The sequence below is a fragment of the Amphiura filiformis genome, chromosome 7 (genome assembly GCF_039555335.1).
Source record: "Amphiura filiformis chromosome 7, Afil_fr2py, whole genome shotgun sequence".
Classification (NCBI taxonomy): domain Eukaryota; kingdom Metazoa; phylum Echinodermata; class Ophiuroidea; order Amphilepidida; family Amphiuridae; genus Amphiura; species Amphiura filiformis.
In genome coordinates this window covers 856,200-867,839 of record NC_092634.1, presented here as the reverse complement: position 1 = coordinate 867,839, position 11,640 = coordinate 856,200, and positions in this window count along the sequence as shown.

Here is an 11,640-nt window from a genome sequence, read left to right as displayed (position 1 = left end):
AACCCATATTAAACAGTAAATCAAGGCAAATATTTCAAAATATATTGCATGTATTGTGAAGTACACATTCGATATTTCGATGGTATATACATGTAGTTCATCTTTCCAATACAAACAAGCCTTGGCAAAGGCTAAACCTTGATAAAATGGTATCCCTGAGCAGCATAATGATAAACTTATTATTAACGAAATACAAATAAGTTTTACCGTTTTTCTTGAGCCTTTCAAAAGTCTATGTTTGATAGGGTGACAGATAGCAAGGAAACGCTCTGATGTTACAAGAGTAACAATTGCATTTGAGAACGTGAAGAAAACAAGTCTGATAAAATCAAGCAAGTTATTAACGACCACATCGCCAAGATATCGTAAAGGCGTCGTTTTAATGTACATACTAACTGGTAGCAGAAATGTTAACACTGCTAACAGATCCGATCCTGCCAAAGTAACTAGATAAATGAAAGTTGGTGTTTGTAACGAAGGAGTTCTCGCAAATGTCCAGATGAATGATAAATCACCAAGACATCCAAAAAGTATTAAACATGGCCAGATGATTTTATATAGAATCCATTCCTTAGGGAGATACAGATAGTCGACTGGAAAAGCAGTTGTGTTTGTCAGATCAATGGTGATGTTTGACGAACAGGTTACATTCATCGCGGATCGAATTGGAATCCTCTGATTTAGTCCACGTTAAAGACAGACGTGTGAAGTACAGTAATTCGAAATTCCTCTGCTTGTTGTCATCAAGATGTTCACTGATGAATATTTGAGCAGTAAGCGGATGTTGGAATGTAAGACTGGAAATAGTCTAGGAATGAAGCATGAAACTGGCGTGACAATTGAATCAATTTAAGAAATACCTGTGACAAGAAAAAATTGTCGAATTGACCTTTTCGGTAAATCCCATAAGCCTTTGCGGGTACACCTGAGAACTCGTCATTCTGCGTCGCGCCGATGCGCACATCGTTTATCGAACATCGTTACTGCGCATTGCAAGTTGGCGTGACGTCAAATGACGAGTTCTCAGGTGTACTCGCAAAGGGTTATGGGATTTACCGAAAAGGTGAATTGCATTTTGTAATGACGTAGGCTATTATGATCCTCCTATTTGACAAGAGATCTCCGCAGCCGACAGATGACAATTTCCCTGCTAGTGATCGAATAATTGTTACCTGTAATATTTAGCGCATGTGTTGGTTTCAATCCACAAATTGATGCTGCTATTATTATTGAGGCTTTACTAACAGCTTTAGGATGGTGTTTCTGAGGGAAATTGCCAAATTTCCAAAACTCGCTTTCAATCGTCTACCTAGCACGGATTTTTGATTTCCTAAAGATGTTGCTATAACAGGCAGTGGTTTCCTTTGAAAAGATGCGGATGGTTGTTGCTTTTTAATGAAACCGATATTAATTTTGGATGCCAGAAGTTACGTTTTATTACTTAATAACCAAAAATATGGCTAACTATAGTAACACGTGTTGGTGGACTTAACGAGTTTGGGAAAGGCGCTTTTCTATTATGTTGTCAATCACTGCGTAACAAACGTTTTCCTTGTAGATAAACAAAATAAATGCAGCTGGTGTGATAACCATGGTAACAATAAATTGTAAAAGTTATATTGCTACTAATGGGATTTCATTTAACTCTCGAAATTTGCTTCATTCATTTATAGTTATACTGAATGAGTTTTATCAGTGCATACACGTTTTTTATATTTCTATTGATATGAATAGCAATATCATCACTTTCAATACGTTATAACAATCGGCGCATGATGCACTTATGGTCCATGGCAAGCCCGATTCGACCTTTGTGGCATTAAACCCAGTTAACAGGAAATTAATCCAGTAAATCGATTCAATAAAGCAAATAAGCTCATGCATTCGATCACTAACGGCAACCAGCTTCGGTCGATTACCCCAGCTGCAGCGTGTGTAAACTCTAATTTGCATAGAGGCTGTACGTGAAATTATTGATTGGCTCCAAACAAAGGATTTGAACCGGTGCACGTAATCATGGCGCAGTGCAGTCCATTCAATCAAATGTTGTCATCAACCTATTTGATCGCAGTGCATTGTTATGTGTGTGAGACGAACTGTCGCGGTTGATTGCAATCAAACAAACGATGTCTTATGTATTACTTTGTTCCGTGATGAAAATCGTGATGTTTTATTTAATCACTCTCGAAAAATGTATTTCTTTTGTAGGCCTATTACTTTGTTTTGTGATGAAAATCGTGATGTTTTATTTCATCACGCTTTAAAACAAACGATTTCTTATGTATTACTTTGTTTCGTGATGAAAACCGTGATGTTTTATTTCATCATCACGCTCTAAAACAAACGATTTCTTGTGCATTATATTTGTTTTGTGATGAAAATCGTGATGTTTTATTTCATCACGCTCTAAACAATAATTATAGTTACATGCATTTCAAGAAAAAATCTTATTAAAACGGTAGGCCCTATGTTGTTTAGAAAAAATGTAGAAAGTGATGATGATGATGATGTCGATGATGATGATGATGATGATGATGATGATGATGATGATGTCTCCAAAAGTGTCCCGGTTTTTTTTTTTTTTCTTGCCCTAAATCGTGCGTATCTATTAATAAGGCACTTCAATAATCAATAATCAGTCCCGTGACGGCCTCCACTAACTAGCTACTAACTTGGGTTATGGGCCCTGATTTTCATGTTCACTGTCACTTACTCATCAGCGAAGTACGACCCTTTGTCAATTACCTACAGTACCAAATTTCGGCATACTATTTAAAAAACTCATCATGATGATCGAACAGAGAGTACTTTAAATGTAGCTTGTACCGTTTTCGTGTGGCATTCTTCAGAAGTGAGCGGTCCGTTTACCAAAATTTTCGGTCAAATCTCCATTCAATTAACACGGGATTTGGCTAGCTATGCCTTGCCCTCACTCACTGTTTTACCAAAGTACGAATATTTCTGAACATCTAACCTAGCTGTAATTTTAGGTCATGTTAGAGAAATATATTTGCTAGAAGTTTTGAGAGTACTTTTAATATTGGCCGGTTATTTTTCACACATTGACGTTAACTAGGCAAATGCCTATCCTTTTAACGTGGCACGATTTGTAGAGGTCACAGCTCAATGGTGAGAGCACTGTGTATTGTGTATAGGAAAACGGACAGTAACTGCAGTATACACGGTGTATTTGTTTTAGGTAGAACTACGTTCCAGGACTACGTTTGTACGACACTCCACTTGTTCAATACGGTCAATCCTAATCTTAACTCTAATCCTAACCCTACTAACCTATCTGATCGTTCTTGTTGATTGCGTGTCGATCAAGCGAAGGAATCCGTGTTCAAATCCTGGATGGTCATGGAATTGGTCACTGGCTATGATTCATGTTGTGTGGTGTGAAGTTTACATCCAATTAAATACAATCTCATATTATTTTCAATGAGCTATGTGGTTTTTTCCACAATAATGAATACTAGATTCATACAAAAGCATGATAAGTACTTGACGTTTTTCATATTTCAATTGAAATACAACCTGTCTCAAAAAAAATGTGCAAGTGAAAAGCGCCCTCATTGGCAATTAGAAAATACCGTTGTGACATAATGCTTACATATACGTCAAGGGCACAGTCTTAGCTCTCAAATACCGTTTGTTCTGTTCAATTTGCTTTTTAAATCTCGAGATATGGTTAGTTAACAACGAAAGGGTAAAATCACAATTATGCCACTTTTACTACGGAATAGGGCTGTTACATGTAAATCAATGATAGCTGATGTTGATGTATTTAACTCTAATACACCCCCCCCCCCCAATCGGGGCTCGTGCATTAGATGCATCAACACCAGCGCGCGTGCATTAGTTTGTCTAATTTCATTAATTGGTCAAATTTCATGAACTTGTATAGTTCATTAACCTAAAAGTGTGCAATATCTGTGTGTCTTGAGTGACATAGAAAACTGTCTTTACCATGATAGATATAAAATCATTGACATGCACATGTATTTAATTTTACAGCAGAATGTGAAATATTTATTTATCTTTTAATTTGTCGTAAGTGGAAAAAGAGAATCATTATAAAACAGTAAACACAATCTTGTATTGTTGTGTAATTGATGCATTCTTTTGATTTCACGAAGGAATTCTCGATAAACTTGATGCTATCATTGGTGTACAGCCCTCTTCCCTATCAATGCCTATAGTAAAAGTGGCACATATTGTGATTTTACCCGTTCGTTGTTAAGTAAGCATATCTCGAGATTAAAACATGCAAATTGAACAGAACAAACGGTATTTGAGAGCTAAGACTGTGCCCTTGACGTAGATGTAAGCATTATGTCACAACGGTACTTTCTAATTGCCAAAGCGGGCGCTTTTCACTTGCACAATTTTTTTTGAGACAGGTTGTATAATCTCATATAATAGAAAAGTGGCTAAAACGTTTATTAACTCTGCAATACCGTATAATTATTGTATACTTCTAACCTAACAACATGAATGATAGCCAGTTAAAAAAGTCTACTGACCATCCAGGGCTCGAAGCACAGTTGATACAATATTAATATTATTAGACCCGTAAACCAAACGTCCCAGGTTCGAACCCTGGATAGTCAGTGGAATTGATCAGAAGCTATGATTCATATTATGTGGTGATATTCAATGAGCTGCTGGTTTGTTTTTCCGTAATGATGAATACCAGATTACGACAGACCGTTCCTACTTTGTCCATTCAACTGATGACGTCATGCAGCTCTGGAGATATGAGCCAAAATACGGAAAATTCATTCTTTATCATATATTCTTAAAACAAATGTTACAAAAACCCTTTAATGTTCTTACTACATGTTATTTATTCCAGAAATTGTATCGGTTCAACGTGTAGTGGTACATTTTTTTTGGCCAGCGCATTACTCTATTATAGTTTTGATGTACTCATTCCTGGAACCGTCGGTACGTTTCCTTGCAGGTTTTTAGACCTTCTTACATTGCATGTGTTGCACTTACCAAAGGATTCTCTAAAAGCTTTGCGATAACGATGGTTTGTCAATGTATACACCAATGGATTAACAGAAGCATTGAAACCAATAACAATATTTGGAATAGTGCTAAATACAAACATTTGATGTTCTGATAACAGCATATTGCTAAAATAGGGTATAGATAACAAAATAAACCCTATTAGATTCACGGCAATACAAAACATACAAATCGAGCCATTGGTGATAAGCATTATGGAAACTTGACGAAATTGTGTTTCGAGTGTATTTGACATCGGTAGATTTCTATTCTGTTGCCTCTCGTTCAGCGCGCGCATTATTTGAGAATACATATAGATATTTAGCACCAGCAAAGAAACCCACATTAAACAGTAGATCAAGGAAAATATTTCAAAATAAATTGCATTTATTTTGAAGTACAAACTTGATTTTTCGATTGTATAAAGTTCATCTTTCCAATACAAACAAGCCTTGGTAAATGCTAAATCTTGATAAAATGGTATCCCTGAGCAGCATAATGATAAACTAAATATTAACGAAATACAAATAAGTTTTACCGTTTTTCTTGAGCCTTTCAAGAGCCGATGTTTGATATATAGGATGACAGATAGCAAGGAAACGTTCTGATGTTACAAGAGTAACAATTATATTTGAGAACGTGGAGAAAACAAGTCGGATAAAATAAAGCATGTTATGAAGTACCACATCGCCGTTATATCGTAAAGGCCTCGTTTTAATGTACATACTCACTGGGAGCAGAAACGTTAACACTGTTAACAGATCCGAACATGCCAAAGCAACTAATTAAATGAAAGTTGATGTTTGTAACGAAGGAGTTCTTGCAAATGTCCAGATGAATGATAAATCACTAAGACATCCAAAAAGAATTAAACATGGCCAGATGATTTTATATAGAATCCATTCATTAGGGAGATACAGATAGTCGACTGGAAAACCAGTTAAGTTTGTTAGATCAATGGTGATGTTTGCCGAACAGGTTACATTCATCGCGAATAGAGTTGGAATCCTTTGATTTGGTCCAGGTTAAATGCAGACGTGTGAAGAACAGCAAATGTAAGGTCTCCAGCTTCCTGTCATGAAGATGTTTACTGGTATGAATAATTGAGCAATAAGCGGATGTTAGAACGTTAGCCTGGAAATGGTTTAGGAATGAAACTAGCGTGACAATTGACACAATCTTTAAAAGACTTGACACAAGAAACAATACACGAATTATTGCATTTTGTATTAAATGACGAAGCCTATTATGGCGTTATGATTCTCCTATTTCCATGAGATCTCCGCAACCGATATGGGCAGATGACAATTATTCTGAGTGATAATGAATAATTATTACCTGTAATGTTTCGATTTCAGGCAACAAATTGAAGCGATCATTATCGAGATTCTGCTAACAGTTTTAGGATGGTGTTACTCAATTGCCAAATTGCGTGACCATTTACAAAACTCGCTTAGTCCATCAGCACGTGTTTCTGACTTTTGCTAAAGACTTGGCTGTGAAAAGATGCGGATGGGGTTGTGCGGCTTTTAATGATATTACATAGTCCACAATTTATTAAACCGATACTGATTTTGGATGCCAGAAGTTACGTTTTGTTACTTAATAGCGACAAATATTGCTAACTAGCAACACGAGTTGGTGGACTAGAGAGTTTTAGGTGTTCTTCTAGATGTTGTCAATCACTGCTCTAGAAACGTTTTCCTTGTAAGCAAACAAATAAATGCAGCTCATGTGGTAACCATGGTAACAGTAAATTATAAAAGTTAATGATGAGCTCAGTCCTTGGACTCTCAAATTTTGCTTCATTCATTGGTTGTACTGAAAGAGTTTTATAAGTGCATGCACGCTTTTAATATTTCAGTTGATATAATTAGCAATACAGGGTGTCCCAGAAAAAATTACCGAGTGAATAAAATTGAACGTAAGTCGAGAAATAGACATCAGAATCAAAAAAGTTTGATCAACAGGCGCTTATTTCATACTCGCTCACCGCTTCCTAAAGTTTGTGTATCTCATTAAATTTAGTCCACATTATCTATTTTATAATCCGACGGTGTTATGTTATTCATGATTTCACTGAAGATGAATAACAGTTTGTCCGAGAAAACTTTGATTTCTGCAATTCGAAGCTTTCCCCCTTTAATTCTTTAGGTTGTGCAAATATGCTATATTTTAACTTTCTAAAGAACATTTGAGACAAGAATGACAATGACCAAGTACTTCCAGCTTTACGTGTGATTTTTGATACCATGCAACATTAATGTTGAAGTTTTAAAAGATTTAAACTTTGCATTACAAATTCTTGGGAATATTCCAAAAACATTAATGTGTGTGAGAAATGTTTTAAGCCAGCTAGAATTATTTATGCAATAATTCTTTACGCAACATTTATATCAACATTAACGAAAAAAAGATATTTACAAGTACAGAGCATCATCTTACTTGCAAGCTTTCATTTTCAATATCGTGCAGGTTTTCAAATTTGAACAAAACCTAATGAAATGTTTTGCAAGAAACAGATTGTTTAAAATGAACGAAAAGGATTTCACAGAACAAAATGTGAAGCCCATAAACAGTTATGATAACCACTAGTGCGCATTGTGTTGAATGATCTTTCTGTCAAACTTGGAATGAAGTGAATTGACACATGCGTTATGTAATTGCTCATTACGGTGATGTTTAGAATATTGGATTCTGATGTATATTTCTCGACTTATGTCCAAATTCATTCGCACGGTAATTTTTTCTGGGACACCCTGTATCATAACTTTCACCGCGTTGATAACAATCGGCGCGTTTTTGTTATATGTAGCACTACGTTTGTTCGACAGTCGACTTGTTCGACAAATCCTAACCTTAACTCTAATACTAACCCTACTAACCTATCCAATCTTTGTTGTTGTTTGCGTGTCAAACACGCGAAGAAATTCGGGTTTGTCATACTGACGAATACTGATGAATTAAAATCGTTCTATGGAACCTGTAAAGTACGGAGGCGTCGTTGAGCGTGCAAATCCACTTTGCACATTCGATCACGTCACCCTTCTTGATCACCCTATGAACGGACAGTTTCGTACATAATATCAGTACCGATATTAGGAATTCCCATATTAGTCATCGAGATATTTTTAACTCATTAGCTCAGTTGCTACATTATTATTGAACCAAAGATTATAGGTTCAAATGAATGATAGTCAGTTAAAAAAGTTTACTGACCATTATTGGACCAATAAACCAAACGTCCCAGGTTCGAACCCTGGATAGTCGGTGGAATTGGTCAGCAGCTGTGATTCATATTATGTGGTGATATTCAATGAGCTGCTGGTTTGTTTGTCCGTAATGATGAATACCATATTACGACAGACCGTTCCTACTTTGCCCATTCAACTGATGACGTCACACAGTTCTGGAGATATGAGCCAAAAATACGGAAAACTCATTCGTTACCATATATTCTTAAAACAAATGTTACAAAAGCCCTTTAATATTCTTATTACGTGTTATTTATTCAAGAAATTGTTTTGGGTCAACGTGCAGTGGTATATTTTTTGTCCAGTGCATTACTCTATTATAGTTTTGATGTATCCATACCGGGAACTGTCGGTAGGTTTCCTTGCAGGTTGTTAGGCCTTCTTACATTGCATGTGTTGCATATACCAAAGGATTCTCTAAAAGCTTTACGATAACGATGGTTTGTCAATGTATAAACCAATGGGTTAACAGAAGCATTAAAACCAATAACAATATTTTGAATAGCGTTAAATACAACCATTTGGTGTTCTGATAACAGAATGTAGCCCCAAATATAGGGTAGAGATAACAAAATATACCCCAGTATTATATCACTGCAATGCAAAACATACAAATCGAGCCATTGGTGATAAGCATTATGGAAACTTGACGAAATTGTGCTGACCCATTCCATGTCAACTCCAGGGATGTGCACCGCAGTACCTCTTCAATTTTTTTCTTTTTCTGTGTGGTGGTAGATATTGATGAGACAGTACAATCCCGCACATTTGAGCTTCATACTCCATTTCGTTTTCCCGTGGCATCAATTTGAAATTTAGGGGGTCAGCATAAAAAATGTGTCGCAACGCGAAAGACGACGTTTGGAGGTCCATAAATGTATCAAGGGAACCCTTTACAACTTTGAAAAGTATGTATCCTGGGATACTTATTTGTGTAGAATTCAAATCTGGCATCAGAAAACTTGTAACTCCTTTACTTTAAAAGATATAGGGCCCTCAAAATGAAACTTCGTCCATCCAGGACCAACTTTGGGGGGTCAGAACTCCAAAAGTAAAAATAATTTTATTGTCCATTTTTTTGCCAGTCAGAGCCCTTTGGTAGGAAATTACTCTTATCCAATATTGAGCCTATTAGAATACTTTTAGCTGAGATATTACCCATGCAAAACCCCAATTGTACATTTTTTGTACATTTTGACCCCCCTGAAAACCAATGTCAGACAATTTGATCCACCATCAACTTCAGGTATGTTGAAAATATGTCCTTGGACAACATTTCTGAGAGATATTGGCTTGGGGTCTCGATGGCTTCAACACATTAGTTAGGTTTGCATTCTCCATAGAGTTGTACATATTTTTGATTTCGCATGTATAATGACTTTTCTGAATTCTACACAAATAAGTATCCCAGGATACATACTTTTCAAAGTTGTAAAGGGTTCCCTTTATACATTTATGGACCTCCAAACATCGTCTTTCGCGTTACGACACATTTTTTATGCTGACCCCCCTAAATTTCAAATTGATGCCACAGGAAAACGAAATGGAGTATGAAGCTCAAATTTTCGGGATTTTACTTTCTCATCAATATCTACCACCACACAGAAAAAGAAAAAAATTGAAGAGGTGCTGCGGTGCACATCCCTGGAGTTGACATGGAATGGGTCTGCTTCGAGTGTATTTGACATCGGTAGATTTCTATTCTGTTGCCTCTCGTTCAGTGCGCGCATTATTCGAGAATAATATAGATATTTAGCACCAGCAAAGAAACCCACATTAAACTGTAGATCCAGGTAAATATCTGAAAATAAATTGCATTTGTTTTGAAGAACAAATTCGATATTTCGATTGCATAAACTTCATCTTTCCAGTACAAACAATCCTTAGTAAATACTAAACCTGCATAAAATGGTATTCCTGAGCAGCATAATGATAAACTAAATATTAACGAAATACAAATAAGTTTTACCGTTTTTCTTGAGCCTTTCAAGAGCCGATGTTTGATAGGATGACAGATAGCAAGGAAACGCTCTGATGTTACAAGAGTAACAACTTATATTTGAGAACGTGAAGAAAACAAGTCGGAGAAAATATAGCGCGCTTTGAAGTACCACATCGCCGTTATATCGTAAAGGCGTCGTTTTAATGTACATACTCACTGGGAACAGAAACGTTAACACTGTTAACAGATCCGAACATGCCAAAGCAACGAAATAAATGAAAGTTGATGTTTGTAACGAAGGAGTTCTCGCAAATGTCCAGATGAATGATAAATCACTAAGACATCCAAAAGGAATTAAACATGGCCAGATGATTTTATACAGAATCCATTCATTGGGGAGATACAGATAGTCGACTGGAAAAGTAGTTTATGTTTGTCAGATCAATGGTGATGTTTGCAGAACAGGTTACATTCATCGCGGATAGAGTTGGAATCCTCTGATTTGGTCCACGTTAAAGGCAGACGTTTGAAGTACAGCAAATTTAAAGTCCTCTGCTTGCTGTCATCAAGATGTTCACTGATATGAATAATCAGTAAGCATGGTAAGCGAATGTTGGAATGTAAGACTAGAAATAGTCTAGGAATGAAGTATGAAACTGGCGTGACAATTGAAAGAAATTAAGAAATACTTGAGACAAGAAACAATAGTCGAATTGCATTTTGTAATGACGTAGGCTATTATGATTCTCCTATTTGACAAGAGATCTCCACAGCCGACATGGGCAGATGACAATTCCTCTGATTATATTACCTGTAATATTTGGCGCATGTGTCGGTTTCATTCCACCAATTGAAGCTATTATTATCGAGGCTTTACTAACAGCTTTAGGATGGTGTGTCACTGAAGGAAATTGCCAAATTGCGCGGCCGTTTCCAAAACTCGCTTTCAATAATACCAGCACGGATTTCTGATACTAAAGATGTTGCTATATTTTAACAGGCATTGGATTTTAATGAAACCGATATTAATTTTGGATGAAGTTACGTTTTGTTACTTAATAACCAAAAATATTGCTAACTAGTAACACGAGTTGGTGGACTAAGCGAGTTTTGGAAAGGCGCTTTTCTATTATGTTGTCAATCACTGCGTAGCAAACGTTTTCCTTGTAGATAAACAAAATAAATGCAGCTGGTGTGATAACCATGGTAACAATAAATTGTAAAAGTTCTATTGCTACTAATGGGATTTCATTGGACTCTCGAAATTTGCTTCATTCATTAGTTATACTACAAGAGTGTTATAAGAGTATAGCAATATCATCACTTTCACTAGGTTATAACAATCGGCGCGTTTTTGTTTTAGATACAACTACGTTTGTACGACACTAGCTCCACTTGTTCAACACGGTCAATCCTAACCCTAACTCT